The sequence below is a fragment of the Perognathus longimembris genome, chromosome 6, assembly GCF_023159225.1.
Source record: "Perognathus longimembris pacificus isolate PPM17 chromosome 6, ASM2315922v1, whole genome shotgun sequence".
Taxonomy (NCBI): Eukaryota; Metazoa; Chordata; class Mammalia; order Rodentia; family Heteromyidae; genus Perognathus; species Perognathus longimembris.
In genome coordinates this window covers 70,081,260-70,108,473 of record NC_063166.1, presented here as the reverse complement: position 1 = coordinate 70,108,473, position 27,214 = coordinate 70,081,260, and the positions used below count along the sequence as shown (strand labels likewise).

General features: G+C 53.7%; 1 long non-coding RNA gene across 1 annotated transcript; it reads left to right on the top strand.

The window, feature by feature from the left end:
* Positions 1-723: 723 nt before the first annotated feature.
* LOC125353454 lies at positions 724-22,063 on the top strand. The gene is made up of 3 exons (XR_007211327.1): positions 724-970; positions 6,843-6,848; positions 22,051-22,063. It is a non-coding gene; the product is annotated as an uncharacterized LOC125353454 (long non-coding RNA).
* Positions 22,064-27,214: the final 5,151 nt, after the last annotated feature.

Genomic DNA, 27,214 nt, shown 5'->3' with positions numbered 1-27,214 from the left:
ATTCCAAAGAGTTGGAACCGAAGACTTAAGATTCTGAATGTCTCGAGAGTGGGATCTGGCTGTCACACACACACACACACACACACACACACACACACACACACACACACACCAAACAAAACAAACAAACAAACAAAAAACCACCCCCAAACAAAAACAACAGCTGAAAAACCCTGGCACATCCAGGGCTAAGATGTCCTTGCAGCAGCTTCTCTGGTGACAAGCCTTCAATGGCAGAGGCAAATGGGTGGGTAGAGGAGAGCTGGGCCTTGAGGATGGGGGTTTCTAATGGTCTGCAGTCTGGTTGGTGACGTATTGGCGACGTATATGCTACCACGCTATGCTCCTCTCTCTTGGCCGTGTCTCAAAATAAGATCTGGCAAAGCATGGCCAGCAGACAGTAGGCGGCACCTCTGGCAGCCACAGAGATATTGCTAGCTACTGTTCCAGCCTCGGATGCATCTAAATTCATACAAGCCTACAACACACGTTCATGTTTTCCCTTCCTTTTCCTCCCCTTCCCCTTCCCCTTTTCCTTTCTCCTTTTCCCTTTCCCTTTTCTCTTTCCCTTTCCCCTTTTTCCCTTCCTTTGCTCCTTTTCCCTTCCCCTTCCCTTTTCCTTTCTCCTTCCCTTTCTTTGTGCTGGGACTGGAGCTTGAACTCAAGGCCTGGGCACTGTCCCTGAGCTTTTTTGCTCAGGACTATATAAAGTTCTCCTACTGCACACTGCTGGTGGGAATGTAAACCAGTACAACCACTCTGGAAAGTAGTCTGGAGGTTCCTCCAAAAACTAAACACAGACATAACTCTACAACCCAGCCATATCACTCCTAAGCATCTACCCCAAGCAACAGGAACCAGGAAACAACAAGGACTCCTGCACATCCATGTTCACTGCTGCACTGTTCACAACAGCCAAGATATGGAATCAACCCAAGTGCCCCACTACAGATGAATGGATCCAAACAATGTGGAATTACAAAAGATAAAATAATGGCATTTGCTGGGAAATGGATGGAACTAGAACAAATCATTTTGAGCGAGATAAGCCAAGAACAGAAAGATAAATGGTGTATGGTCTCTCTGATATGCAGGTGTTAGATTTACAATGCAATGAGATAGAACAAGGTATGCAGGACTCAAGATATCAAAACCCAGTAAAAACAAAGGAGACAGCCATGGGAGAAAAGCACCAAATAGCAAGACCCAAGCACCTCTTAGAACCCCAAAGATAAGGAAAGAAAGGTCCTCATCTGAAAATGTCCTATTATTTTTAGATGATTCTATATTCCCTACCTCATATATGGGATATACAGGAGCACACCCGAAGGAAGCTGGGAGGAGGGCACAGAATGAGTGGAAAGTGGGTGAAAATAATAATATTAAACAATAAGAATAAGAATAATATAGCAGAGGGGACCATCAGTTACACTGGACACTGATAAAAGTGAACTAAGCAACTCATGGATGGGGATGAGAAGGAGGGAATGAGTGAAAAAGGGAACAGATGTTGCTAAACAAAAGTAATGTACATATCCCCTGAAATGGAAGAAATGGTTTTAATGTGAAAGGTCATGGACTGCGTAAGCTATGTAGAATACAATGACAATTTTCATCACTATGAAGGTTAAGGTGTATACTGTGAAATATAAGTAGTAACTTAAACCCAATTAAAAGAAAAAGACTATAGAGTTCTACCAGTTAAGTCACAGCTCCACTTCTGGCTTTTTGGTGGCTAATGGGAGATATAAGAGTCCCACAGACTTTCCTGCGCAGGCTGGCTTTGACCTGGGATCCTCAGATCTCAGCCTCCTGAGAAGCTAGGATTACAGGCATGCGTTACCCACACCTGACCCCTCCTGCTATTCTTATCTGTGAGTTGCAGAAGATAAAACTCAGCCTGCAAAGAGGGCCAGTGACTAGTCCAAAGTCACACAGCCCGGGAGTGATGGGATCGGCCATGTCCAGATCCCCGCTCACCGCTCATTCCACTCTACGGGGTCAGCAGGAGAGGGAAGTTTCCCAGGCAGGATCGTGGGTGCCCTGACCCGCATTCCTCTTGACGCGACCTAGCCCCTCAGGAAAGACCCCCAATCCTGAAAGCATGAAGGCAGCCAAGCTCACCAAGCCCCGCCCTCCAGGCGCACTGGGAATGGTTTTTCAGAAACACATAGTTTTGACAGAAATGATATCATGCCATCCATGCTGTTTTATAACCTCTTTTTCTTTTTAACTCCACAACACACTATGAAGTTCTTTCTGCAACAATAAATTTAGCTTCACGGGCCCATTTCCAACACCTGCAGCAGGCGCCACTGTACAGCGCGGTAAGCCGGATTTAGATAGTCGCTGGCTGATGGGCAAGCAAGCCTCGTCCCCTACTGTCCTTACTACCTACGATGCACCCCGAGAGACTCTGGCGAGGCTGACCCACATCCCCCTGCAGGCCTCAGCTCTAATGCCATGTCTTTACAATGCCATTTGCTGACCTCCCCCACAGCCCTGGCCAGGCCCCTCTTTGTTCCATCCCTTTATGTGAACGATTGCATAATATCTGCTCCTCCACAGGCTGTGTCCTCTGACAGGGCTGGTGTCACTCAACAACCTTGGGATCTATGGGTGCCTGTAGGCTGATGCCCCCTGAGAGGGGCAGGCTGCTGGCTTCTTGGCTTGGAGAAATCCTCTGCTATGCCATGCTCTATACCCAACTGCAGCGCCAATTTGAAGCCTACTGATCTGCACAAGAGCTCAATTCTAGCCACCTGCTGCTTGGACTTAGGCCCTGGGTCCCGTTCTGCCGGGGAGCCTGGTCCTGGGCTTTGCTGGTTGCACACACAGGGCCTGGACACTGGCGTCTGGTAGAGTGGCTCCACTACTCACCCACAGGCTGTGTGGTCCTTTCTAGACCTTAGGCCTCTGGTCTGTACTGCTTGCTGATCTCAGGCTGGTTCTGAGGCTTAAAAGAGATTAAGTGTGTGCACTCAGCACTTAGTAGGTCCCCAGGAAATGGAAATCTGACCTCATATCCAGTGAGTTCAGAGGTTGGGCCTGGCCCTGTCTTATCTGGATGGCCTTACCTTTTTCCTTTCTTCCCTTCCCTCCTTTTTTTTCCCTGGTGCACGTGTGTGTATGTGTGTGTGTGTGTGTGTGTGTGTGTGTGTGTGTGTGTGCATGCACATGTGCTTTTACTGAGGCTTGAATTCCAGTTCTCCAGCTCTCATTTGGCTTAGCTTTCTTGCTCACAGCTGGCACTCTACCACTTGAGCCATACCTACAGTCAAGTATTTTGATGGTGAATTGGAGATAAGAGTCTTTTCTCTGCCCCAGCTGGTGTCAAAGCATGATCCTCCAGTTCTCGACCCCCTGAGAAGCCAGGATGACAGGTGTGAGCCGCCAGGTGCTCGGCCAGGTGGCTTTTTTCCCTCACATTGGACGAGTCCTGCCCTAGGTCCTCTCCTGAGCTATCTCACATCCCATTCCTGTCCTTCAACACACCCATAATGGGTTAAATGTCCTGTCTGTCCCCTTGTCAGCCTCCTGACCTCCATGCACCTGCCTGGCCTCCCATGCCTTGGACATACAGGAGTCACAGGCTAGACGGCTAGGTGGGGAGACTAGTCTTGCTGGGGGGCACTTCTTGGGCGCCCTCCCCCCCCCTCGTACATGAGTCTTCCGTCTGGGTTCTCATCATCCTCCCCCACGCTAGGCCCACATGCCAAGTAGCTTTGCCCCTGTAAAACTCACTTCCCTCCTCTGGAAAATGGGCGGGATACGAGGATCCAATGAGATCCAAAGTGAAACACTCAGCATTTGGGTAAGTGCTTGTCGTTACTGGATTCGACCGTCACATGCCGTTACATAACCATTTGTGACATAATAGAGCGAGGAAAGTGCACAAAGCAAAAACCATCATGGGCCACCAAGTGCCACGAGGCAAAGATCTGTGCAGCCACTACCCAGACAGGCTCAGCCCTGGCCCTCACAGCCCACCTCACACCTGCCAAAGCCTCAATGTCTCTTTCTCCACAAACTGAATCCTTTTCCACACTTTCATCGTGCTGTCACTGTTGTGAATAACTAGGCAAGGACAAAGCACTCAGTGTGTAGCGACTCTCTGCCCTGCCCCAGCCTGGTTCCCCAGTCTGGCTACTCTGAGGACCCTATACCCCTCAGCTGCTTCTGCCCAGGGCATGGAGACTCCGCAAACGGTTTCCTGAATTTGGCTGTTCCTTAAATAGCCAGCTTGTTAGCAAAACCACAGCGGTAACACCTCCCTCGCGCCGCCCGGCCTCCATCTTTCCACGCCATCCTGACGGCTGCTACCCCCCCACCCCCCCAGCTCGTGCCAAGGAATCCCGTTCTCCGTCACTGGGGCACTCACTCCGGGGGCTGCCGGCTCTGCCGTGTTCCCAGCGCCTGGCTCTGGGTGGAGGATGGCACCAGGTGGCAATCAGGAAAGCCTGAGCCCTCTAACCGGGTCTGTGCCTCAGTCTCCCCAACAACCTCTCCAGGCCATCAGGAACCACTGAGACGCAGGAGCACCACAAATGCCCACCGTCCCACAGGCTGCCCATGACAGGTGGTATCCTGGGGCACAAACAGCCTGTGATGGAATCACAGTTCTCAAGACTGAGATGTTCTTATCACTCACCAGTCAAATGCAGCAATTGGCAGCTGTTAGGACAGACTGGGGGCCCAGACAGGGGAGCCAGGCCCGGGGGGGGGGGCGGGGGAGTGGTCTGTAATGGATAGGGCCCTTTCCACGATTATTAATAGGAAAGGCTGGCACCACATTTAGGTGAAGCTACTTGTTCTCAGAAAAGCCCTTCCACATACATTACCCACAGCAAACTTCACAGCTTTTTATATTATCTCTGACATTTGCATAGTATACATATTTACGAGTCTTTTCCCTTCTCATCACTAACTCACTGGGGAGGCTGGGCAGCTGCTGGCAGATGAGCATCTGGGGAGCACGGGGAAAGGAGGAGACCTTGAGGAGGCCTGAGCTCCTGAGGCTCTCTGGGCTTGGCAGGAACCCCAGCTGGCCCAAAAGCCAACAGGCTTTGGAGTCCTGCTAGTTTGTGGGTAGAGAGGGGAGTGAGGGATTCCCGTTGCCTCTCCCTTTCCTTCTTCCCATGGCTTACACTACAGACCCCACTGAGCTCAGGGCCTGGTGCCAACCGGAGCTGTCCAGGAGAAAAGCATAATGTCCCCACCCAGGGGAGCTCAGGCCTGTCCTGCAGGCAGACCTTAGGCCATTGTCCATGTAGACAGACTGAGAGGTGGCTGGCCTAGGGCCAACCTCCCCCCTCCACCACCAGTCGCCTCACAGAGCCTCCGTTTCCTCATCCAAGAAGCAGGCTAGTCAGGGCAGCAGGGCCATACAAACACAAGAAGAGTCACGTGTGGCTCTAGTGTCTTGGTGGCATCAATCTTGCTCTGAGGGAGCAGATAGACAGGATCAGGAATAGGGGTGAGAGGGCACATGGGCAGGGATGGGCTTTGGCATCCTCAGATGGTCAGAGGTGAAGCTGAGCCCAGCACCTTCATCCTATGTGGGTGCGGGCAAGGTGGGGAGCTAGAGAAGCGGGGGGGGGGTAACCTCTTGGCAGGGGGTCCAGCCCAGCTGCCTGCTCCCCTGCTGAGCTGATGCTCAGCACCTGGCCCAGCCCATGGCATGGCAAGAGCTGGTTTTCTAAGGGAACACCCAGGCAATGCCTTCCTCTTTCTGAGGCCACTTCCTAAATCCACCACCCCACCACCATGCCCACCCCTGGGCTGTGGAGGACAAGATGTGAGAAGCCAGTTACCCTGAAGCTGTGCCCAGACGCAGGAAAGCTCCCATAGAGTCTGCCTGCCAGCACGTGGGTGCCAGGGAGCGGGCAGGCAGGTGGGTGGCAGGCATTTCCCAAGTGCAGGCCGTGTGGAGCCGGTGAGGAGCTCAGGCCTGAGGCCGCAGTGACTTACCCACCACGAGGCCACGTGCACAGGAAAAGGGGGTGCCAGCTGGTACACTGCAGGCGTCACCTCAAGAACGAGCGCTGGACGGAGGGCTGGCACGCACATCCCTCTGGGCGCTCCATCAGAGGCACTAGCAGGAGGCAGCACAGGACAGGGGCCCCGCCAGGTCCCGGTCACACCTGGGGCTACGCGGCTCCGGCAGAGTGGAGGCACCAGTGCCTGCAGGAATTGGGGAAGAATGAACACTAATTAGGAGATACCTGAGATAACCCTGTACCTTGAGACCCTCCGACCAGCCCTGGCAATGCCAGGGAGGGGATAACATGGAGCCGTCGTCATAGAAACTCAAGTGTTTGTACAACACTACATTTTCCAAAGCACTCTGGCATCCCCGTGCCTGTGGGCCCCCACGTTGTTTTTTTAGGGGTATATTTGCATGTCATGCATATTTACGATGCCTTTCCCACCACCCACAGAATCCCCACAGCAGCTGGGAAGCTGGGGTTTGAGACTCAAGTCCCTCTTCATCTTGCTCCTCCCTCCTCTTCTCCAAAGTGAGGGAAGCTGGGAAAAGGGGCCATTGTCACACAGGTCTGAGTTTGGATCTCAGTTCTGCACCTTATTTGATGGGCAATACGGGGCGGACAGCTTCCTTTTTCTGAGACCCAGATTTCCCAGTTGCCCAGTGGGAATAAGTGCTCCTGGGGTTGGGGGAGCACTGTGATGACTGGAAAGATAACATGGGTAGAATGGTGGGTGCCCAGGGCCTGTTGCACACGCTCCTTCCATGTTCCCTGTGCTGGGATGGGCGCAAGAGGCCCTCGCGGTGGAGCCTCACCCCCTCCAACTCCCCCCATCTTGGTACCAGCGCAGGGGAGCCAGGTGTCCCCCCCACCGTCTCACCTGAACAGCTGCTGTCCCCGCCCACTTGCATCTTTACATCAGCAGGGACCAGACCTTCCTGGAAGAACAAGAAGGTCCTTTATCCCACACCCGCGCTCTCCTTTCTACAGGTCAGGAAACTGAGACACAGAGGAGACTGAGACGGCATGGGGGAGGGTGTGAGGATGGAGAAACAGAATCCAAGCAGCCAGGCTGGGATTTGAGTTTAGGCTTCCCCCACCGAGTCCTGGGTGGGGGAGGGGCAGGCCCCAGGAGCTAGTTCACCACAGAAAGAAGCAGAAAAGGGCAGCTGATAACGGGGAGGAAGCTCCCCCTTTCTTACCCAAGGAGGGGAGCTGGGGCACCTTTCCACCCTCTCCCCAGCATCTGTGGAACCTCCCACATACCAGCTCTTAAGCTGTGCCACGCCCAGAACAGGTTTCAGCTTGCTCCCTGCGCTTCAAAGGGGGAAAAAGAAGGCAAGAGAGACATCCATTCATCGCGACCAGCAAAACCACACGCTGCGAAGAGGAGGCAGGGCCAGGCCTAGAACCCTGTCCATGGTCTGATTCCAGGATGGTGCTACCTTGCCTCCTCCGTGAGAACGAGCCCAGCCACGAGGTGGCAGGAAAAGAAAACGCCAAATCTCAAGACACTCTGAATTCGAGGACACAGATTTCATGGGGTGTGAAGATCTCCAGTGCACGAAATCCCATGCAGAGGGCCAGGTCCCATGCACCAGGTCGTCGTGGTGGGCCAAGTTCACCCAGACCACAATCCAATACTTAAAATAACAGAAAAGATTCCGCAACTTCCCTGGGGGTAGCTGTTCTGCCTAGAAAACCAGGATCTGCTCCCCCAGGAAGACCCCCCCCCACCCACAGGCCTTCGTACCACATATGCACCTCCTCCAGGCAGCCCTCCTAGATCCCTGGCTAGGTCAGGTTCCCCACGACTGGCTTCTAAGGTCTCACCAGATGGCATTCCTGCCCTATACACAGGGCTCCGTGAGGGCAGGGGCTGCCTTCAGCCCCTCAGCAGTGTCAGCACTTAGTTGGCATCCAGCAGGTACTCCGGCCATGTGTGCCCACTGAATGGATGGATTAAAGCTCCAGACCCTAGCATGCACATGACTTCCAGTTCCAGCTTACGATCTTTCCTGGGCAGTCACATACCTGATGTGAGACTGGATTCCTGCCTCTGAGGAGAACCAAGGATGCAAAGGGACAGTAGATGTCTGCAGTGACTCCTCCCATGGAAGCCTCCCCTCTCCGCCCCCCCCCCCCACCATCCTCACATCCATGGAATTCTGTCCTTCCAGCTATTCTAGGTCCATGGGCTCCGTCTTCACAGTATGTCAGAAAGCCGATGCAGCACCTACACTGCTACCACCACCATCCTTTGCCTAGATCATTCCTATGTGCTCTTCTATTCCACAGAAGCCGGAGGAATCGGGCTAGAGCTCACGTCAGAGCCTGTCCCTCCACAGCACTAAACCCTCCAGAGCCTTCCTGCTCCTCAAGGAGAAGCTGACAGCCCTGCCGGTGCCACAGGCAGCTTGTGCAGCACTTCCCATCCCCTCCTTTACTCTCAGCTTGCTTCCTTTGCTCCAGCTACCCTGGTCTTCCCACTCTTCATCAAACAGACCAGGCACATTCCTGCCCCTGGGCCTTTGCATTTGCTCTTTTTCTGCTGAGTGTGCCAGTGGCCCAGCTGTCCACAGTCTTACTCCTCATGTCCTTCGGAGTCTTTACTGACACTGACCTTGTCAAGAATAGGCCATTAGTACTGGGGTGGGGCCTTTTGACTCAGGCAGAGACACAGGAAAAACCCAGCCACTTCCGTAGCTGAATAACCTTAAGCACGTTCTTTTCTTTTCTTTTGTAAACTTCTTTGAATCCGTGGCTCATGTCTAAGTGGGGGTGCGCGAGGGTGGTTTGAAGTGGGTATCACTCCACTGCTGTCCCCAGGACATCCCCGGACCCTGTCTCTCCTGCTTCTCCTCAGCACTGACCATGATCACATAGGACATGTAAGGCAGGAATTTAGCCTGATCACTGCTTGCCCCTCCCATGTCGTCCCCCCCGGGGGTAGAGAACTAGTCTGTTCAGCTCATCTCCACACATGGGGCTGAGCACATCGTTTGACAAAGATTCCAAAGCCGAGTGGATATTTATTGATTAACTGTCATGAGCTCTGGGCTTTCCCCTGCTTCCATCTCACCGGGGTGACATTTCTCCCCAGCTCAGCTCACCCCTCAGAGCTTCCCAGCTCTGATGTCCATCTCCTGGCCGAATCACCCTCTGTATACCCAAGGGCCTGTGCTCAGCCATTCCCTAGACATCCTGACCTCTTCTGCTACCATTTAACCTTGTCCCCCTTTGGGGCCTCTAAGCAGCCAGACGGTGCTCACACTCCCTGTGTCTCTTTTATCCCCCCAAATGTAAAATGCAGACCTATACAGACCCCATCCTGTTTTACACATTCACCAATTCCTCCCTCCCTTACTCCTCCTAGTCATGCACCACCAATGTATTCAATGCACAGTGCCAGCTTCCTCCCGGGGGGCCCGGCTGCCTTCCTGGGTACCGAAAGGACCTTTACACCACCCAGGGGAACAAGCTGCGCCCCACCAGCCCCACAGGCCCACGCTCTCGCTGGGGTTGAAAACAGAATGGGGCTTATTACAAAAGAATGCCCTCCAGGCCCCTCAAATGCCCGACAGCCTCCTGATCCTCATACCACCCCCCTCCATGTCCACTTCAAAGGATATTTGTTGTCCAAAACTTTAATTTACAAAATGGATTTACACAGAACCTTTTAGCTCAATAAATATTTGTACAATTGAATTGAAATGGAAAAGTAAGTTCTAAAAATAATATTGAGAGTTCCCTCCTGCATAGAGTTGAGCCTGCGCTCTGACCTCCCTGTGATGTTCCGCTTTGGGGACAGGGGCTCCTCCCCAACCCCCGCCGGCTTTTCCTGTGGCCTCTCTAGGCAGTGACCCACTGGCCTCCACCACTGAGTCTCATCCATACCAACTCCCAGCTTGGCCTCACTCCAAACTCGCCTTACCTCTCCTGCTGCCTCCCCACAGAGAAGCTCCCATCACCATCACATCCAACCCGAGCCCCTCACCTTCTCCCCAAGACAGAAATAGCACCATCCAGAGCCTTTTCCCCATCTGCTTCCTCCCCAAGTCCCCCTGGCTCAGCCCCTGGAGGTCTCTCAGACCACTGTTTCGCTCGGCCCCCTCCCCATGTTTCTGCCCCTTCCACTCCCCCCATGACTCTGTTCAGGTCCTATTTCCCTCAGGACACTGGGACACCAGTCATTTGGCAACCTGACCATCCACTCAGAGTCTCCAATCACCCGCCAGCTATCTCCTCACCCCTCCACCCCATCTGCCCACACCACATGCCCTCCAGCACTTGCCACCACCTACCAAGCCACCACTGACACGCAGGATGCTGTGACTTAGACCTTGGCCTTGGCCTCAAGATGCTGACATTGGAGCTAGGCCATGCTGGGATGAACAAGGACACAGTTATGAGAGAGACGGGGAGGCCAGAGAGCAAGGGCTCACTGAAGCAGGGCCCACAGGGCTCCAGAGGATGATCTCTAGTACAGACTCTGGGCCAGACAGCCTGGGATCAGATCTGGGCTCCACTACCTGGGAGCCTGGGTGACCTTGGACAAACGACCTCCATGTTTCCCACTGTAACATGGGAACGTTACACGGGGGCTGAGGAGCCACACATCCCCACCTCACAGCAGCAAGGTGCCTGAGGACAGTCATCCTTCGTTCTTTATCCGGAGACATCCCAAGTCCCCCCAGCCCCCTGAAAGGGCCTGCCCCAAACCTCAGTTAGAGATGAGCCCTCCACTGCCATGCCTTTTCTCATATACACACATCAACAATGAAGTATAATTTATAAACTAGGCACAAGAAGAGATTAGCAACAGCCAGTAACAAAACCACCTACCATAGTAAAAGGAATGTAAATGTGATCTTTTTCTCTCAGAGGATTTTATTATTCTGAGGATCTCAGCACCCTCAGCACACAACTCCCTCCTCCCCCACCACCATTAAGTCAAGCGCTTCCATCTTTTCTCTTGAAGGAAGCACTTTGCAGCCTCTCTCTGGCCTATCTGAATTGCAGCATCTCTACTCTCAAGCATTGGCGTCATTATTAAGTAAAATAAGGGTTCCTGGAACACAAGCCCTGTGTTACTCTACAGCTGACCTAATACCTGAGAGGGGTACTAAGTGACTAACAGGCGGGTAGTGGAAACAGGGTGGATCCATTGAATGAAGGGATGATTTGATGAGAGGCAGATTGCCTACACAGTCAGTGCTCAGTGAACGTATGGGCCGTGTTTGGCCTAGCACTGTATTGGCATGCTGCAGTCAGCCAGCAGACAACGGTGTGCCTGGCCTCAGGAAACACACACTACTAGCCTTGACTGCAAATATTCCTCCCCAGCAGCTGGAGGTTCAGAGCCTGACTGCCTCTGCTCAGGGTTTAGGTGATGGGCCACTCTGGCCAGTCCCTCAGGCTCTGGCCACTGCTCCTGAGCAGTACCCAGTGAGCTCTCAGCACACTGTGCCCTAGTTTTGAGAAGCACAGGCAACTGCTCTATTCACTCTGCAGGCCCTCCTGTCCAATCTCACAGCTCTACCACACTGCCTCTTAAGAACAACCGCAGGTCTTTCCACCCAGCACCGACCCCAGAGTGGTGGCTTCCTCCTCTGACCCTCACATCCCTCTGTCTGCTCGCCCATTATGAGGATGCAGACACTGAGCCTCTGGGAGGAGTAGGAACTTGCTTTGTCTCAGGCTGTGTGGGAAGATACGTGGCTGTGCACACTCAAGGTGGTCATACTCCAAAGCCCAGGATTCTATCCTCAATGGCACAAGTGCCCTGCCCCCCAATTTGGGCACCTGGGACTCCCATCACCAGCTACCTGCCCTTTCCTGGCCTATTAATTTCAGGAAACACTAGGTTCTTCATGTTAAAGGCACTTCCTGTACTCCTTCCATTTCTATTCTGAACCCAGGGCCCTGTCCTGCTTTCTCACTCTTGAATCTCGGGGGCCTAGATGCTGTCCCTGAGCTTCTTTTTACTCAATCAGGTCACCAGGAGTGATGACCACAGGGCATGGCCGGGCCCAAGGGCTCACATCAATCATTCCAACTATGAGGGAGGCCATAGGTAGGAGGATTGCAGTCTGAGGCAAGCTCTGGACCAAGAAAAACAAAAAACATGAGACCCCCACATACCCGAAAAATAACTAAAGTAAAATAGGGCTGGAAGGGTGGCTCAAATAATAGAGCTGCTGCCTAGTCAGCTCAAGGCCCTGAATATCAACCCCTAGTACTGACAAGACAATAAACAATTTTCAATAGCCATACATAGTCCCCAGCCACCCCTGGACAGTTCAGGACACACATTCTTTTAGAGAGATTTCTACCACAAACCAACCATTCTGCTTTCTGACCCAGAGGCTGACCAACAGCTCCAAGTTCATTGTTTCGTTATAGCCCAAGGTTACTCAGGGAAAGTGGCAGATTCCGGCTCTGAGCTTTACAGAGGACAGAGCTCCAGCTGCCTGTCCCCACCCTCACAGAGGCAGCGTGGTGGGGAGAGGCTGTACCCGACACCAGGACACAGCAGGTGCATGTAACAGCAGGTGCAAATGCATGCATGTGGTCTGGGGAGCAGCCAGGGTACCTGACCCAGCTGAAGGGGTCAGGGAAGGCTGTGCAGAGCAGGGGATACTGTCATGATCGTTGTTGTTTTTTTTCCCCTCTTGTGCCGGTCCTGGGGCTTGAACTTGGGGCCTGGGTGCTGTCCCTGAGCTTTTTTGTTCAAGGTTAGCACTATACCACTTTGCTGCAGCTCCACTTCCAGCCTTTTGGTTGTTAACTGGAGATGAGTCTCAGACTTCTCTGCCTAGGCTGGCTCTGAACCCCAACCTTAGATCTGAGCCTTCTGGGTGGGTATGATTGCAAGTGTGAGCTCCCGGAGCCTGGCTATCATATTGTCCTGTTTGCACCTCCCCATCCCATGTCATTTCTGTCTCCTAACAGTTCTGGGGGAAGGCTGGGCCTGGGCTGCCTTTTGGTGACCTGAGCATGGGCTTACTGTCCGCAAAGAGTGTGTTTCACGGCCCTGGACCTACCCAGCCAGCCAGAGCAGTGCTGGCTTGACTCTTGCTCCAGTGCTCTCCTGAATCTTCCTTTCCAGGAAGGCCAGCTAAGGCCCAATTTGGTTTTCAGAGACAGACCATGAAATCAGATGTCTCCACATTCTCTAGGGGGACCAATGTGACAAACCCCTCAGCTTCCCAGCTGCTGGCCGGGGCGGGGGGGGGAGGAGCTGGGATCTGATCACCAGCCAACTGCCCTTTCCTGGCCTATTAATTTCAGGAGACACTAGGTTCTTCATGTTAAAGGCACTTCCTGTACTCCTTCCATTTCTATTCTGAACCCAGGCAAGGCACTGTCCTGCTTTCTTGGTCTTGAATCTCGGGGGACCTGGGGTTCATGCGCCCGTGATGGGCCCTTCTCCTCTCTCTCTCTCTCTCTCTCTCTCTCTCTCTCTCTCTCTCCGATCCTGGGGCTTGAATTCAAGGTCTGGACGCTACTCCAGAGCTTCTTTTTACTCAAGGTGAGCACCCTACCCCCTTAGCCACAGCGCCACTTCCTCCATGGAGGCCTTTTGATCTGAGCAGCTCCCTTCCTTCCATCCCCCTTGTTGCCGGGCGGTACAGGCAGCCCCCGCCATGGTCTCCCTTCCTCCTTCAGCGCCTCAGCCAATTCCTCCTGGCATTCTGCAACAAAAGGCACAGGACACTGTGCCCCACAAACACTGAGGCTCTACTCTGTGCGTGGCCCGGACAGGGCCGCGCTGAGGACAGAGATGAATCAGTCAGTGTCCCCGGAGCAGCCAATCAGATGGAGGTGGCAGATATGTAATAGAAATCACAGTCCACTTGTCCTGGAAGAAGGCCCAAGCCCAGGGGGCCTGACTAGCCTGGGGCATCCGCTGTCTCAGAAACAAGGGGCTTTGGTGGACCGGAGAGATGCCCGGGAGATAAGGGGGGGCCAGGTGGGGAAGGGCTCTGGGGGCAGAAAGGACGGCTAGTACAGAAGCAGGAAGAGGGACAAAGCATGGCGCAATGCTCCCACTGGGAAGCTCTGAGGAACTCTGCCCGCCAGCAGGGAGCAGGCAGCACTAGAAGGAAGAGAGCAGGGAGGAGAAGAGACGTCCCCAGGAGCAGCGGGGAGCAGGAGGGCTAGGGCAAGTCTGTGTGGGTGGCTCCACTCTGGGCAGGGCACTAGGGCTGAGCACAGCCCTGTGAGGAGACACAAGACTGCAATCAGGGGTCCAATCTGGGGATAGGCAGATGGGTGCCCACAGGAGGGGCAGCACTGCTCAGCTGGTTTGTCTTGGTAACTAGGGGCATAACTTGGTGATAAAAGGGCAGTGGTAAACTTGCAGTCTGTGCGGCACTCCAAAGCAGCTGTGTGTGACATATAAATGAAAAAGTGTGTTCCAACAGGTTTTGTTTTCACAAAAAAAAGAAAAAGGCTACAGGCTGAGAATCTGGCCTAGTGGTAGAGTGCTTGCCTTGCATACATGAAGCCCAGGGTTCGATTCCCCAGCACCACATACATAGAAAAAGCCAGAAGTGGCACTGTGGCTTAAGAGCTAGAATGCTGGCCTTGAGTAAAAAGAAGCTAGGGACAGTGCTCAGGCCCTGAGTTCAAGCCCCAGAACTGGAAAAGAAAAAAAAAAAAAGAGCTACAGAGCTTCTGCACAAAAATCAAGGACTTGTGGGATAGAAAAGAGAGAGGTTACGCAAGAGGAGACATATGTCTTCACAAAGTCTAGTAGGCGAATTTGTTAGAGCAGTATGATCCATCACAGCCCAAACTGCAAACAATCCAAGTAACAGTATCCAGAGCGCGGGTATGTGCAATAGTATACCTGAATGTCACACACATTACCCAGGATGCAAAACACAAAACAAAATGAGACACATAGTGTTCAGAGTTGTGAACAGCCTCTCCAGAAAAGGTGGAGCTGGCCAGTCACTAGTGGCTCACGCCTGTAATCCTAGCTACGCAGGAGGTTGAGATCTGAGGATCATGGTTCCAAGGCAGCCTGGGCAGGAAAATCGCGGTAAGACTCTTATTTCCAATTAACCACTTAAAAACCAGAAGTTGCATTGTGTCTCAAGTGGTAGAGCACTAGCCTTGAGCACAAAGAGGCTCAGGGACAGCGCCCAGGCCCTGAGTTCAAGCAACACAACCAAACAAAAAAAAAAAAAAGAAGAAGAAGAAGAAGAAAAGAAAAAGGTGAAACTGCAGAGACAGAAAACAAATCACTAGGGCAGCAGTGGGGACTGGCTCCAAACAGGGAAAATTTGGGATTGTGATGTTGGTTGTACATTGTGCACGTTTGGAAAACGCATCAGAATGGACTATCTGAAATGGGCAGATTGTTTAGTATGTAAATCACACTTGAATAAAGCATCTGGTGGAAGGATGCTGGGCCCTGCTTCCAGGATCCTCTCCTAAGGATGCTGGTATCATCGGGCAGCCAGGGGACAGGGGCAGGTGCCCGATCGCAGGGGCGATCAGAGTCTGTCTGGACACAATAGGCATAAGGGTCATCAGGAAGAACCCCCAGGGGCAGAGCTGGGGCTGAGGGCTGAGTTATCTAGAGAGCCACTGAGCAACTGAGTGAACAAGTCCCCTGGGGAAGAGACAAGAAGCTGGCTGGGACAAATGTCTGTCTTCCCCAGTCATTCCTGCCAGCAGGTCATCCAGGAGCAGCAGGAGAAGGAACAGGCTCCTGGGGCGGTACACCTAGATGATCCCAGGGCAGCTGCTCAGCCTTGCTGAGTGAGTCAGGGGATTTTCCTACCCCTCATGGCTTGAGAGGGGAACTAGAAGGGGAAACTGAGCCAGGCTAGTTCACACCTCAGCACACATGGTCTCTCGCCATCTGCTGCCCTGGGCAGAGGCCTGTGCATAAGCTACTAGAACAGAGGAGGGCAGTGCCTGATCAGCTCCGGCTGCTGGCAAGCTGCACGCTTGCCACACTCCCCAATCATCATACGTACCCCCTCACACACCAGGCAGGTAAGATGCACATTTCCATGAGCTCTGGGGGTCAGGATGTGGAGGGACCAAGAGGACGGAGGAGGCTGCAGGAGCCCTCCCCCCACCCCCGCCCTCCCTCCCATGCGGGGCTGCCGTCTCCACAGCCAGGGCACTGGCTCCTACCTTCCACAGCCCCAAGACACTCACTGCTATTTTCTGGTTTGTGCCCACGCTCTGGAGGGGACTGTGGCCAGCACACAAGGAAAATAATGCCTAGAGGATTGGGCCAGTGGACCCAAAGTCAAGCTGAGCATGGGGTATGAGGCTCCTGCCTCCAGGGCAGATCTTCCCCGTCCCCCTGGCTCTCCCTGGGTCATGAAGCTGCCATGCAGGGCAGCTGGAAAAAGCCAGCACCTCACTGGCTTGGGAGCCTGTGGGTGTGAGGAGCTGGCGTGGCACAGCTATGCCCCGGGGAGCAGGAAAAGGGGGGGGATGGGAAAGGGGAGGGCTCGGAGGGGGCCCACCTCCTGGGGATGCTACTCCCCTAGGACTATCTATGGGGGGGATTTAGTTCCTCAACAAACAGCTGTTGTTATTTGATGTGATGACCGTAAACTTTATCATCCAAAGCAGGATGCTTAAATAAGATTAAAAAGGAAGCTGGCTGCAGTTTGTCTAATCAATTAACAATTACTCCAGAACTTTACTGGGAAAACATGACATGGGAATGCATTACCTAGTAATGTGTGTCTGGATGGATGTATCCATCATCTCTTTTTATCTTTACTATGAGGCACAACAGGGCACCATAGCCCACCCTGTCCTCTTTCCATGGTGTCCCCTTCCACTAAGGGCTTTCCTCTAATTTCTCAAACATGCCTTCTTCTACAAAATACATCTCCTAGTTTGTTTTCTATCAAATTACACCATCCCTGCCAGACAGAGTCCTTTGAGGGCAGGGGTAGGTCAGTACCCCGTGCTGTGGGCTGAGGGGCTGGGGTTGGCTCTCATACTTCCCAACCAGACCATAAGTTTCCACCTTGGAGGTCTGTGGCTAGATTCACTTTGACCAGGAGCAGACTTCAAAGCCAGGGGAGACTGGGTTTCAAGAACAGAGAGGTGGGCAGGGGAAGACTGAGGCTGGGAGTGCAGGGCTGGGGTTAGTCCTCAAACTCCTGAGCTACAGAAGAAAAAGCATGAAAGGCAATGCAGGGACTTGTAGGAGACACAGCACTGAAGGCCTGGACAACCAATGGGAGCAGATCCAAGCGGATCCTCTGCTCGCACAGCCCACTCCACACCCTCCTGCTGCAGTACTGGGTGGCCCTGGTCCCCAGCCACCATCTGCCCCTCTCAGCTGGGCACTCTCAGCCTTCCTGCTTCACAAGGCCCACGGATACCCCACAGCCTCCGGAGGCTCCTCCACGGCTCCTGCCTAACTTAGGTTTCCAGCCCTCCTCTGAAAGAGCAGGGCAGCCTCGACCCTACCCCTCTGGCCTCAGAGCAAGTGGCTCTTTAAACACTCCAGGCAGCCACCGACAGTAAGCCACTGCTGCAGCAGGAGCGTGTGGAGCTGGATCCTGGTGGAGACAGGAGTCGACATGATCGAGTCTCCTGAGATTCCAAGGTATGCTAAGTGTCCTGTGAGGTAGATGTGGCACAAAAGCCCACTGCAATGAAAAGCAAAACCTAACAGGATCAGGGGTAGCCCTTCCCCCGATCCCCTGCCTGAAAAGAGGCCCTCATTGAGTTGCCACTAACAGGTGACCAGCATTGACCATGCATGCCCAGGGTGGGGCTGGGCCTGTACCAGCAGAGCTAGTCTTCTGAACAACCCATTTTACAGACTAAACACCAAAGGCCCAGAGGGAAACCACTTGCCAAGGCCTTGCAGTTGATTAGTGGGGTTCAAACTCACGCCATCTAGATTTATGCTTTGTCCATCATAGGACAGATTGGACCCTAGATACAGCCCCAAGATCAATGGTCCAGGCCACAGTCTTGTCAGTCAGCAGGGAATAAACATTAAACACAAAACAACACAGAGTATACAGGGCAGCACGTGGAAAGAAGCAAAGCTGTTTGCAGGGTGGGAGGCAGAGGCCTGAGGGTTCTTCTGAGAGTCCCTTTGTCTCAGTTTCCTCATTTATGAAATGGAGCAGTAGGGCCAGCTGATAGCCAAGAACCTTCTAGCCAGGTGACCCCAGGAGTCCAGCCTTTCCTTATTCGTGGAGTGAGCTGGTGGGAGAGCAGAGCCCATGCTGACTCTAGAATCCATCAAACACAACCCTGGGCTTCCCAAGGCCACCCTGGCCTGGATTTCCTGGCGTTGGGTCTTTGGAGTGCGTCCTTCGCTTGTTTCCATGGTGATGCCAAGGCCTGACAGAGCAGTCAGCGATGGTGATGGGAAATGCATGTGGTGCCCTGGCTCCTCCTTTCCCAGGAAGACAGCTTCCATTCGGCCGGGAGGAGATGGAGAGCCCTATCTACAGGAAAGACTCAACACTCAGGGTCCCAGGCCCAGCCCAGGCCCAACCAAGGCCTACTCTCCTCCCCTTATCTGCTGGCTGCTGTCCAGGGTGCTGAAGTGCTGCCTGGGCTCTCAACACTAGTAAACGCTTCTGAGAGGCTGTGTACCTCACCCCAGCTTAGAAGCCAGAAATCACAGGTGGGAACATGGTCAAGTCAGCGTGAGACCTGGAGCCAGCTCTTCTCCCATCTGTTTCAGTCCCCTCAAAATGGGGACAACAGCCTTACACTGAGCTCACAGGTCTGCCGCAGAAGTAAACCTACCAAATCACCAACTCCATCCCAACCCATTCCCATGCCCAGAAGACCAGAGAGGGCCTGAATGACCACGACTCACCCAGGAAAACCAAAGTCTCACCTATCAGTCCAGCCCTCTTCTTCTGTACCAGTCTCCCTGGACAAGGTGACCAGGGAGACTCTTCCACATCTGCCTGGGTAAAGCCAGAATGACAAGCAGCAGTCATCTCTCTGCCCTGCACTGCTGGAGGGTTTCCTGTCAAGGCAGAGACATGAAGTGGCCCAGAGATAAAGTGTGTCAGCTTCCGCTGTGGGCTGGTGGCCATGCAGAGCCAGCCTGCAGTGCCCTTGCCAGCAGGCATCCCAGCACCCCAAGAGGCTGGTGCCAGGGACAGCACTGTTGGGGCCCCTCCAGCCCTGGCCTGGTTTCCCAGCAAGAAGGCCCAGACAAGCACCCAGGCTGTTCCTGCCCTCAATTTCCTGCTGAGTGGCGTGTGTGCATGCAAGCAAGCACACACGGCGCTTGAATCCCACAGTTCAAATCTACAACACGGGGCAGGGCTCTGAGAGCAGACTCCGAAATCTACGTGTTTACCTTGAGAAGGTGCAGTTTTGAACTCTGGTGAGAACAGAGGCTGGGCAGGTGTTACAAACTGCTCCCAGATCTGCCCCTCTCAAGTTAGATGACCTTCAGAAAAGCAGAAGTTGGCTTCACATGGTGTCACCGCTACAAAACAGGGCACCAGGGCCCTGGTACAGAGTATCAAAAGGGCATGGCTTTGCGACAGGCTAGAGTTTATGACTGTAATCTCAGCCACTCAGGAGGCAGAAGGTTTTTAATTCAAAGCCGTCCCAGAAAAGGTAGCAAGACTCTGTCTCAAAAGCAAAAGGGCCAGGGGCCAGGGTCTCATACCTGTAATCCCAGCTATTCAGGAGTCTGAGATCTGAGAATTGCAGTTTGAAGCCAGCCCAGGCAGGGAAGTCCATGAGACTCTTATTTCTAACCACCAAAAAAGCCATAAATGGAGCTGTGGTTCAAGTACCAGAGCACTAGCCTTGAACACAAAAGCTCAAGGACAGGGTTCGTGAGTTCAAGCTTCAGGACTGGCGAACATGCATGTGTGTGCGTACATACACACACACACACACAAACACACACACACACTGCTCAGTATCCCAAGGAACACAGGTTAGTGGCTTCAGTGAGATTCTAAGGTTGGGCTCTCCTTGTTCACCTTTCTCCTAACCCAGTCATCACTTGCTGAGGGTCAGTTCCTCCTGTGTCCCCCAATTCCCTTCCATGTGGAGATCCTCAGGGACTTTGCAAGCTTTAGTGAGCTAACACAACAGCACCTCCAGGCCCAGCAGGTCCACTCTCTGCCTAAGTGCAAAAGGCCCCTGGGGGTCCCGACGAGTGTCTGCCCCCCTCCCCAGCGCTGTCCACCTCTCATGCAGCCCCAGCAGGCCCCCTGCCCTCCCCGCTCTTTCCTGGACATGATGGCCTCACCCCACCTCCAAGCCCACTCCCCGTCTGGTCCTACAAGCAGCTCCCTCTCCTTGGCATTCACACAATGGGCTCCCTCTCCTCCCTTGGGGTCCCCTCCTCTGAGAGGCCTCCCTGATCACCTGGACTCTTAACGTTCCATCATGCACCAGACATGGAGGAAACATCTCAGCTGGCAAAGGCCAGAAGTACACGATGTGTGTACCCAGCAAACCAGGCTGTGGCTCTTAGGCACTGAGAGGAGAGTATCACTTCCTGGCTGCCAAGATGCCCTCCTCTGTGAGTGGGCCTGGTACACTACCTCTGGGGGCCTTGGACCATGCACAGAGCAGCTCCCTTCCAGTCAGCCCCAGCTGCCTCCACCCTGTGCTGACCCACTTTTGGAGGCTCCTCTGAGCTCAGACAGTGGCTCCCTGCGGGCCCCGATCCCATAAATCACAGCTGATTCCACCAAGTGGGGTGGAGCCAGCACCCAGGCCTTCTGAGGCCATTCATCATTGGAGGATGTGTCAGGACCTGGGTGGGAGCTGTGTGTGGCCTTTGAGGCTAGAGAACCTCCAGCACTCAGCAGAACCCCCAACAGAACCCCCCCCCCCCGACACCTTATCTGCTGCCTGTCTATGCCCGGCCCCTTTCAGTCCACAAATATCCTCGGCACTCCCTATGGAAACAACCCGTAGCTTCCTCCTACAGTAGTGCAAACAGCCACCTTATACCCCATTCAACCAAAGAGGAGTCTGAGGCTCAGAGTACAGGTGCAACCTGCCCAAAGCCATACAGCAAGTGTGTGTGTGTGTGTGTGTGTGTGTGTGTGTGTGTGTGTGTGTGTTCCTGCAGCTTCTGATCTCTGCACTATCACTGGAGAGACTCTGGTGTCAAAAGGCAAGGAAGCGCCAGGCACTGTTGGCTCAAGCCTGTAATCCTAGCTACTCAGGAAACTGAGATTTGAGTACTGAGGTTCGAAGCCAGCCAGGCAGGAAAGTCTGTGAGACTCTTAGCTCCAATTAATCACAGAAAAAGCTGAAAGTCACGATGTGACTCAAGTGGTACATAGAGCTCTAGCCTTGAGCAAAAAGGAGCTCAGGGACAGCACCCAAGCCCAGAGTCAAGCCCCAGGACCAACACACACACACACACACACACACACACACACACACACACACACACACACAGAAAGCTGGGGGGAGAGGGGGTCTGAATCCCACCTAGTTCAGCCCAACTACAGGAAGCACCCACCTGGCAGCTGTCCCATGATCCCAACCTCCACCAGGACCTCGGGGGTCCATGTGCTTCCTTCCATTCATTGGAAGGAACAGGGATGGCGAGGAGTCCTCCAGCCTACAGGAAGAGCCAGTGCTGGCTGGGCGGCCAGGCCCTGCTGCTCCTCCGAATCTGGGTGGCTCTGAGGGAAGCTGCAGAACTTGCTTGCCCCAAACACCCAGGGTTCACCCAGCACCTACTGTATGCCCTGGAGCAGAGGGACTGAGAGGCAGCAGCCTCATGGTCACCTGACAGCGCGCCCATCTTCTGCTGCAGGCCCGAGGGACTTTCTTCAGGCCACATGGCCTCTTCGAGCTTCAGATCCTCTGCTCTAACATGGAAATGAGGGGCCCAAACCGGCTCCAGGTGCCAGGGGGATCAAAGGCCTACGAAGGAGGCCTCAGGCCTGGCACTCAGCATGTTCCGTGACTGCTGTTCCGTGCCAAGCTCTTTGCTGGGGGCAGGATTGGGGCAATCGGGGAGACAGGCACACACCCATAGGGAGAGACAAAGCCAGCAAATGAAGCATGTAGGGCTATATGTCCCAAGGACCAGGGACCCAGAAAATCACATGCCAAGATAGAGAGCTCAGAGGCCCTTGTGAAAGGACACTTAATGGGTAAAAACTGGTGACTTGTTTGAGCAGAGGCAGGCATGGCTGAGCAAAGGCCTGGAGGTAGGGAGCCTGTTTATAAGTGTCTTAAGGATCCAAAGAAAGCTGTGAAGCCAGGAGAAATGAGAGGGAAAGTCTGTTCCCTCCCCAGGCCTCAGTTTCCCTCTCTGCACCAGGGTAACAGAAGCTCTCCTCAGATCTATCCTGGAGTAGGTGGTGTTTGCTTCCAGGAAGCCTGAGGAGGAGAGGGGTGGGAGGTACTCCAGGAGACAGGGCCTACCCTGCTGGCATGTGACCTTGGCTGTGTCCCCTACCCCTTCATCCCCTGGGGCTGACTCAAAGCTGCCTGACTCACCAATTCGGTAACAGCTAATTATGCCACCCCCTTCACCCGCCCAATGGAACATAGTACCTGCATCAGAGCTCCTTGGTTGGCGACAACCCCCACCCCACTTTCACCATGTCAGCCTCTCACAACCAGCCTTCTCCCTCCCCCGGAAGACCAGGTCTCCCATGAGGACCCCTGGAACTTTGTGGGGGGTGGGGGGAAGCTGGAGGGGGTCCTATCTGGAAAGCAGCCTCTTCCTTCACGCGGCCCCCTCCCCTCAGGGGCTCCCGGAGTCCAGAGTACAAAGAGGCCAGTACTGTCCTAGGCTAGTGTGGGCTGGGGTTGTAGGAAGCCTCCGGTGGCTTCCTCCTCAGCCACCTGCTCGACACCCTTTGTGCCACAGGGAGAGTGGTGAGTCACTGAGCCCGCACACACACGCAAGCATGCATGTGTACACTCAGGCAGACAGGTGCCTCTGTTCCAGAGCAACCATGTGCAGATGCATCACAAGACAGGGCTGGGCAGCACTGGCCCAACCCTCGATGTGTGTGTGGGGGTGTCCCAGGGACACCCCCTTTCTGTTTGTTCTCACTCCAGAATAGGCAGATATCTCTGAGTGACTGTGCAGAGCTTGGCAGGAAGAACTGCCCCTGAGGAGTCAAGCCCTCCCCGTCCCCATTCCATCCATCCATCTCTATGTGGGACTCTGTTCCCAGGGCAGTATTAGAAACTTAGGTTTCTCTATTGGGGGGTGGGGAGGAGAGCAGGGTGATTAGCATATTCATGAGAGCATGCATAACATACTCACGTTCGCATGAATATGCTAATTGAACACCACTAGCTACTCCAGGTTCCCCTCCTTTCTAGCTCTGGTCCTCAGCTTCGCTGTTTCTTACCTTCTCTTACCTACTCCATCTTCACACCTGTCCATCTCATCTCAACTTCACTTGCCAGTGCTGTGGATGGATCCCAAGTGAAGGGCAGCCCTGGGCTCTGTCTCTCCACAGTAATGTTTCCATGTACACTATGGCTCCTGCAAATGTCTCCAAGCAGAGTGTGTGTTCATCATACTCTCCATGTCTACACTGACCCCCTCAGCCCTTCCTGCCTCAGGGGTCAGATGGGGCGCCTTAGAGTTTGCCTTGGATCACAGCAGCTCCTGCCTGAAGCCCCCATGTCTCCCACTGTGTGGCCCTCCTGTGGCTGCCTGAGCCTGCTGAGCCCACACTCCCCCCCCCCCACCTCCAGGCTAGCCCTGCCCCAGACCTTGGCTATACTGCCTCCCCATCCCACATGGGCTTCCCGCCTCTCTCCTGTCACTCAGCCTTCAGAGTTTTAGCTCAAAGGACACCCCTGACTAGGGAGGGCCCTCATCTTCATTGCCTGGTGGCATTTAATAATTTTATTTTATTTTGCCAGTCCTGGGCCTTGGACTCAGGGCCTGAGCACTGTCCCTGGCTTCTTTTTGCTCAAGGCTAGCACTCTGCCACTTGAGCCACAGCGCCACTTCTGGCCATTTTCTGTATATGTGGTGCTGGGGAATCGAACCCAGGGCTTCATGTATGCGAGGCAAGTACTCTTGCCACTAGGCCACATCCCCAGCCCTTCTGTCATCTTTTGAGGACAGGGAGCTCTCTGAAGGCAGAGACCAGGCAACTCAGGGCCCAGTACACAGGTGGTGCTCAATAAATGTTTACTAAATGAATGAATGGTGGATTGTACTATAGTTCTGGCAGCTTCCAGACGGGCTTCCCTGCCACCCCCTGGTACTCTTGGCTGGGTCCCCGCCAGCGCCCCACTCTCGACAGACGTTGCTCCCCACACACATGTCCAGCATGTCACACACAGCTTAAGGAGTTTCTCCTTCCATGGCCACCAGCAACCGCGTGGCTCAGGGCCGTGAGCTGCTCACTGCCCACCCTGCACACCACCAGGCCAGGGTTGAACCCAGGCCCGTCGGGCTCCCGAGACTACACCTCCTCCCTTCCATCCCAGGTCTCCGCTTCCTCGTTCTTGAACAAGCCAAGCCCCATTCCCGTTGGGTAGCAGTGAGGGCAAAGCAGTTGAGGGAAGATGAAGGGGTCATGGACGTCGCTCCAAATCCTCGCCCAGGAGGCAAGCGACAACCCACCCAGACCCTCTTCTGCTGGAAGGCATGGATGGTCCACAGTCCCAAAGGAATGCAGGACAGTCTGGGTTTAAAATCTTCTGGATATGGCTGGGAGTGTGGCTTAGTGGTAGAGTGCTTGCCTTGTATACACGAAGCCCTGGTTTGATTCCCCACATAAAACAGGAAGGGCCAGATATGGCACTGCGGCTCAAGCAGGAGAGGGCTAGCCTTGAGCAAGAAGCAGCTCAGGGATGGTGCTCAGGCCCCGAGTTCAAGCCCCAGGACTAGCAAAAATAAAAATCTACTGGGTAGGAGCTGCCACCCAAAGTGGGGTACCAGTGCTCTACCCTCGAGCCCTGAGCCACCCCCCCCCACCCCACCCCTGTGTCAGGAAACCCAGCTCCCATCCCAGCTGAGCCCTGACAGCATCTGCAGCGCATGCAGGCTGCCCAGTCCTCACTGGGCCACTAGCTCCTGGCTGCAGGGAGATGGGTTGGCCCTCTACCTGGTTCCCTTCCCTCCTTCCCAGCTGGGTGAGAGATGTCCGCTTGACCTCCACATCCAATCCTACTCTGCCTTCTATGTGCTCACCCCCTCTCCCCCCCAACCCTCCCACCACTCCATACAACTCTCCTCCAGTACACACACACACACACACACACACACACACACACACACACACACACACAGTACATCCACACCACCTGAGTGAAGTGTCCAGAAGGAAGGCACTACCCGTGCACTGCTTCGAGTTCCAGCATAGCCCAGGGCTGGGGCCAGTGTGTGAACCAGGCTGGGGTCCAATTTGGCTTTGCCCTTGGGCAGGTGACTTGCCCCCCTCCCCCTTCTAGTCTGCAACATGGATTCTTGCCCCCAAGAGCTGTGGTGGAGCCTCACCGCTCCCCCAACCTACTCCACTGGCTCGGCTCGCTAGCTGATACTTCCTCCCCCCCCCCCCACTTGCTTAAAAAAGAATGTTTTATTAGTATATATTAGCTGTACAAGGAGGGGTGCGTTGTGACATTTCAGTAGATGAATACAGGGTAACCACATCAGCCTCACCCCCTCTGTCACTTTCTCTTATCTCCTTCTCTCCTCCTCTTGAAACAATTTCAACAGGTTTTTTTTTTTTTTTTTTTTTTTGGCCAGTCCTGGGCCTTGGGACTCAGGGCCTGAGCACTGTCCCTGGCTTCTTCCCGCTCAAGGCTAGCACTCTGCCACTTGTGCCACAGCGCCGCTTCTGGCCGTTTTCTGTATATGTGGTGCTGGGGAATCGAACCTAGGGCCTCGTGTATCCGAGGCAGGCACTCTTGCCACTAGGCTATATCCCCAGCCCCTCAACAGGTTTTATTGTTCTATTTTGGTGGTGGTAGTGGTCACGGGGCTTGAACTTAGAGCCTGTGTGCCCCCTCCCAGAGCTCTTTTGCTCAAGGCTGGCACTCAACCACTTTCAGCCATGGGGCCACTTCTGGTTTTCTGGTGGTTAATTGGAGATAAGTGTTTCATGGACTTTCCTGCCTGGGCTGGCTTTGAACCCTGATCCTCAGATCTCAGCCTCCTTACTTTATAGGTGTGAGCCACCAGCACCCAGCTCATTGTTCTGTTTTCATACATGCTTATAGTTTGGTCATATGAATTCTCACTCACCCTTTCAGTCCACCTCACTCCTGCTGGTGCCTACCACCCAACGGGGCCAGTTTTACTTTCCTGTCCTTTTTTCATATTTTTTTGCATATATTAATTGTTCCAGTGGGTTTCACCATGGTATTTCCCAAGTGCATATACATTACAATTCAGTCTTACTAACCCCTCCACTGCTCTGTCCATCCTTCATAGCCCTCTACTGTCCAACGACTACTGGTGAGATTCTTTATACATCTCTATAGACACATACACACCTGTATACGCATCTAGATTACAGACACACCTGTATTTCTATATTGTCTTTTATCATTCTTTCTCATTCTCTTCCTTCCTCCTTCCTTTCCAGTCTCACAGTTACAATCATGCTACACACATACACACATAGGTATATGTGTATGTACACATATATACATATATACACACAAATATATTTGGTACACATGTATTTTCTACCCCCAAGTTCCAAAGTCCTCTGTGTGTGAGCTGTCAGGAGGAGGTGGGGGGAGGGGCAGAGACAGACACCAGGTGCCAGCAGGTGTGAGGGTGACTATGTGAGAGCTACTGTGTGCTCCAGGGGCCCCAGGAAGGAGGGGTGTCTCTAAAACAGCAAGAAACAAAGATGAACTCATGCTCACTCTGGTTGGACACAAAGCTACAGTCAACTCAAGGCACATCAAAGGGATGGAAGCTAGAGAGTCAGGGAGAGGCTGGTGGTGGAACTTCCTTCCCTTAGGGCAAAGCAAGGCCTCTAGTTTCCCCCTGCTCCCCCCGCCCCTCAAGATTGCTAGATCCATTCACCCCCCACCCCTGCCTTAGCCACCCAAATGCCGGCCACTACTGTGGGCCCTTGAGGTAAGACATAAACAAAACACAGTTGTTGACCTAACAAATGCATAATGCTAATGCAGACAGCAGAAGAGGGAGACAGGGGACTTACACAAGGGTAACATTTGCACATGGGCCTAAATGAAGTGAGGGAGAAAACCTTAAACAATTCTGTTCCAAGGGGAACCACAAGTGTGAA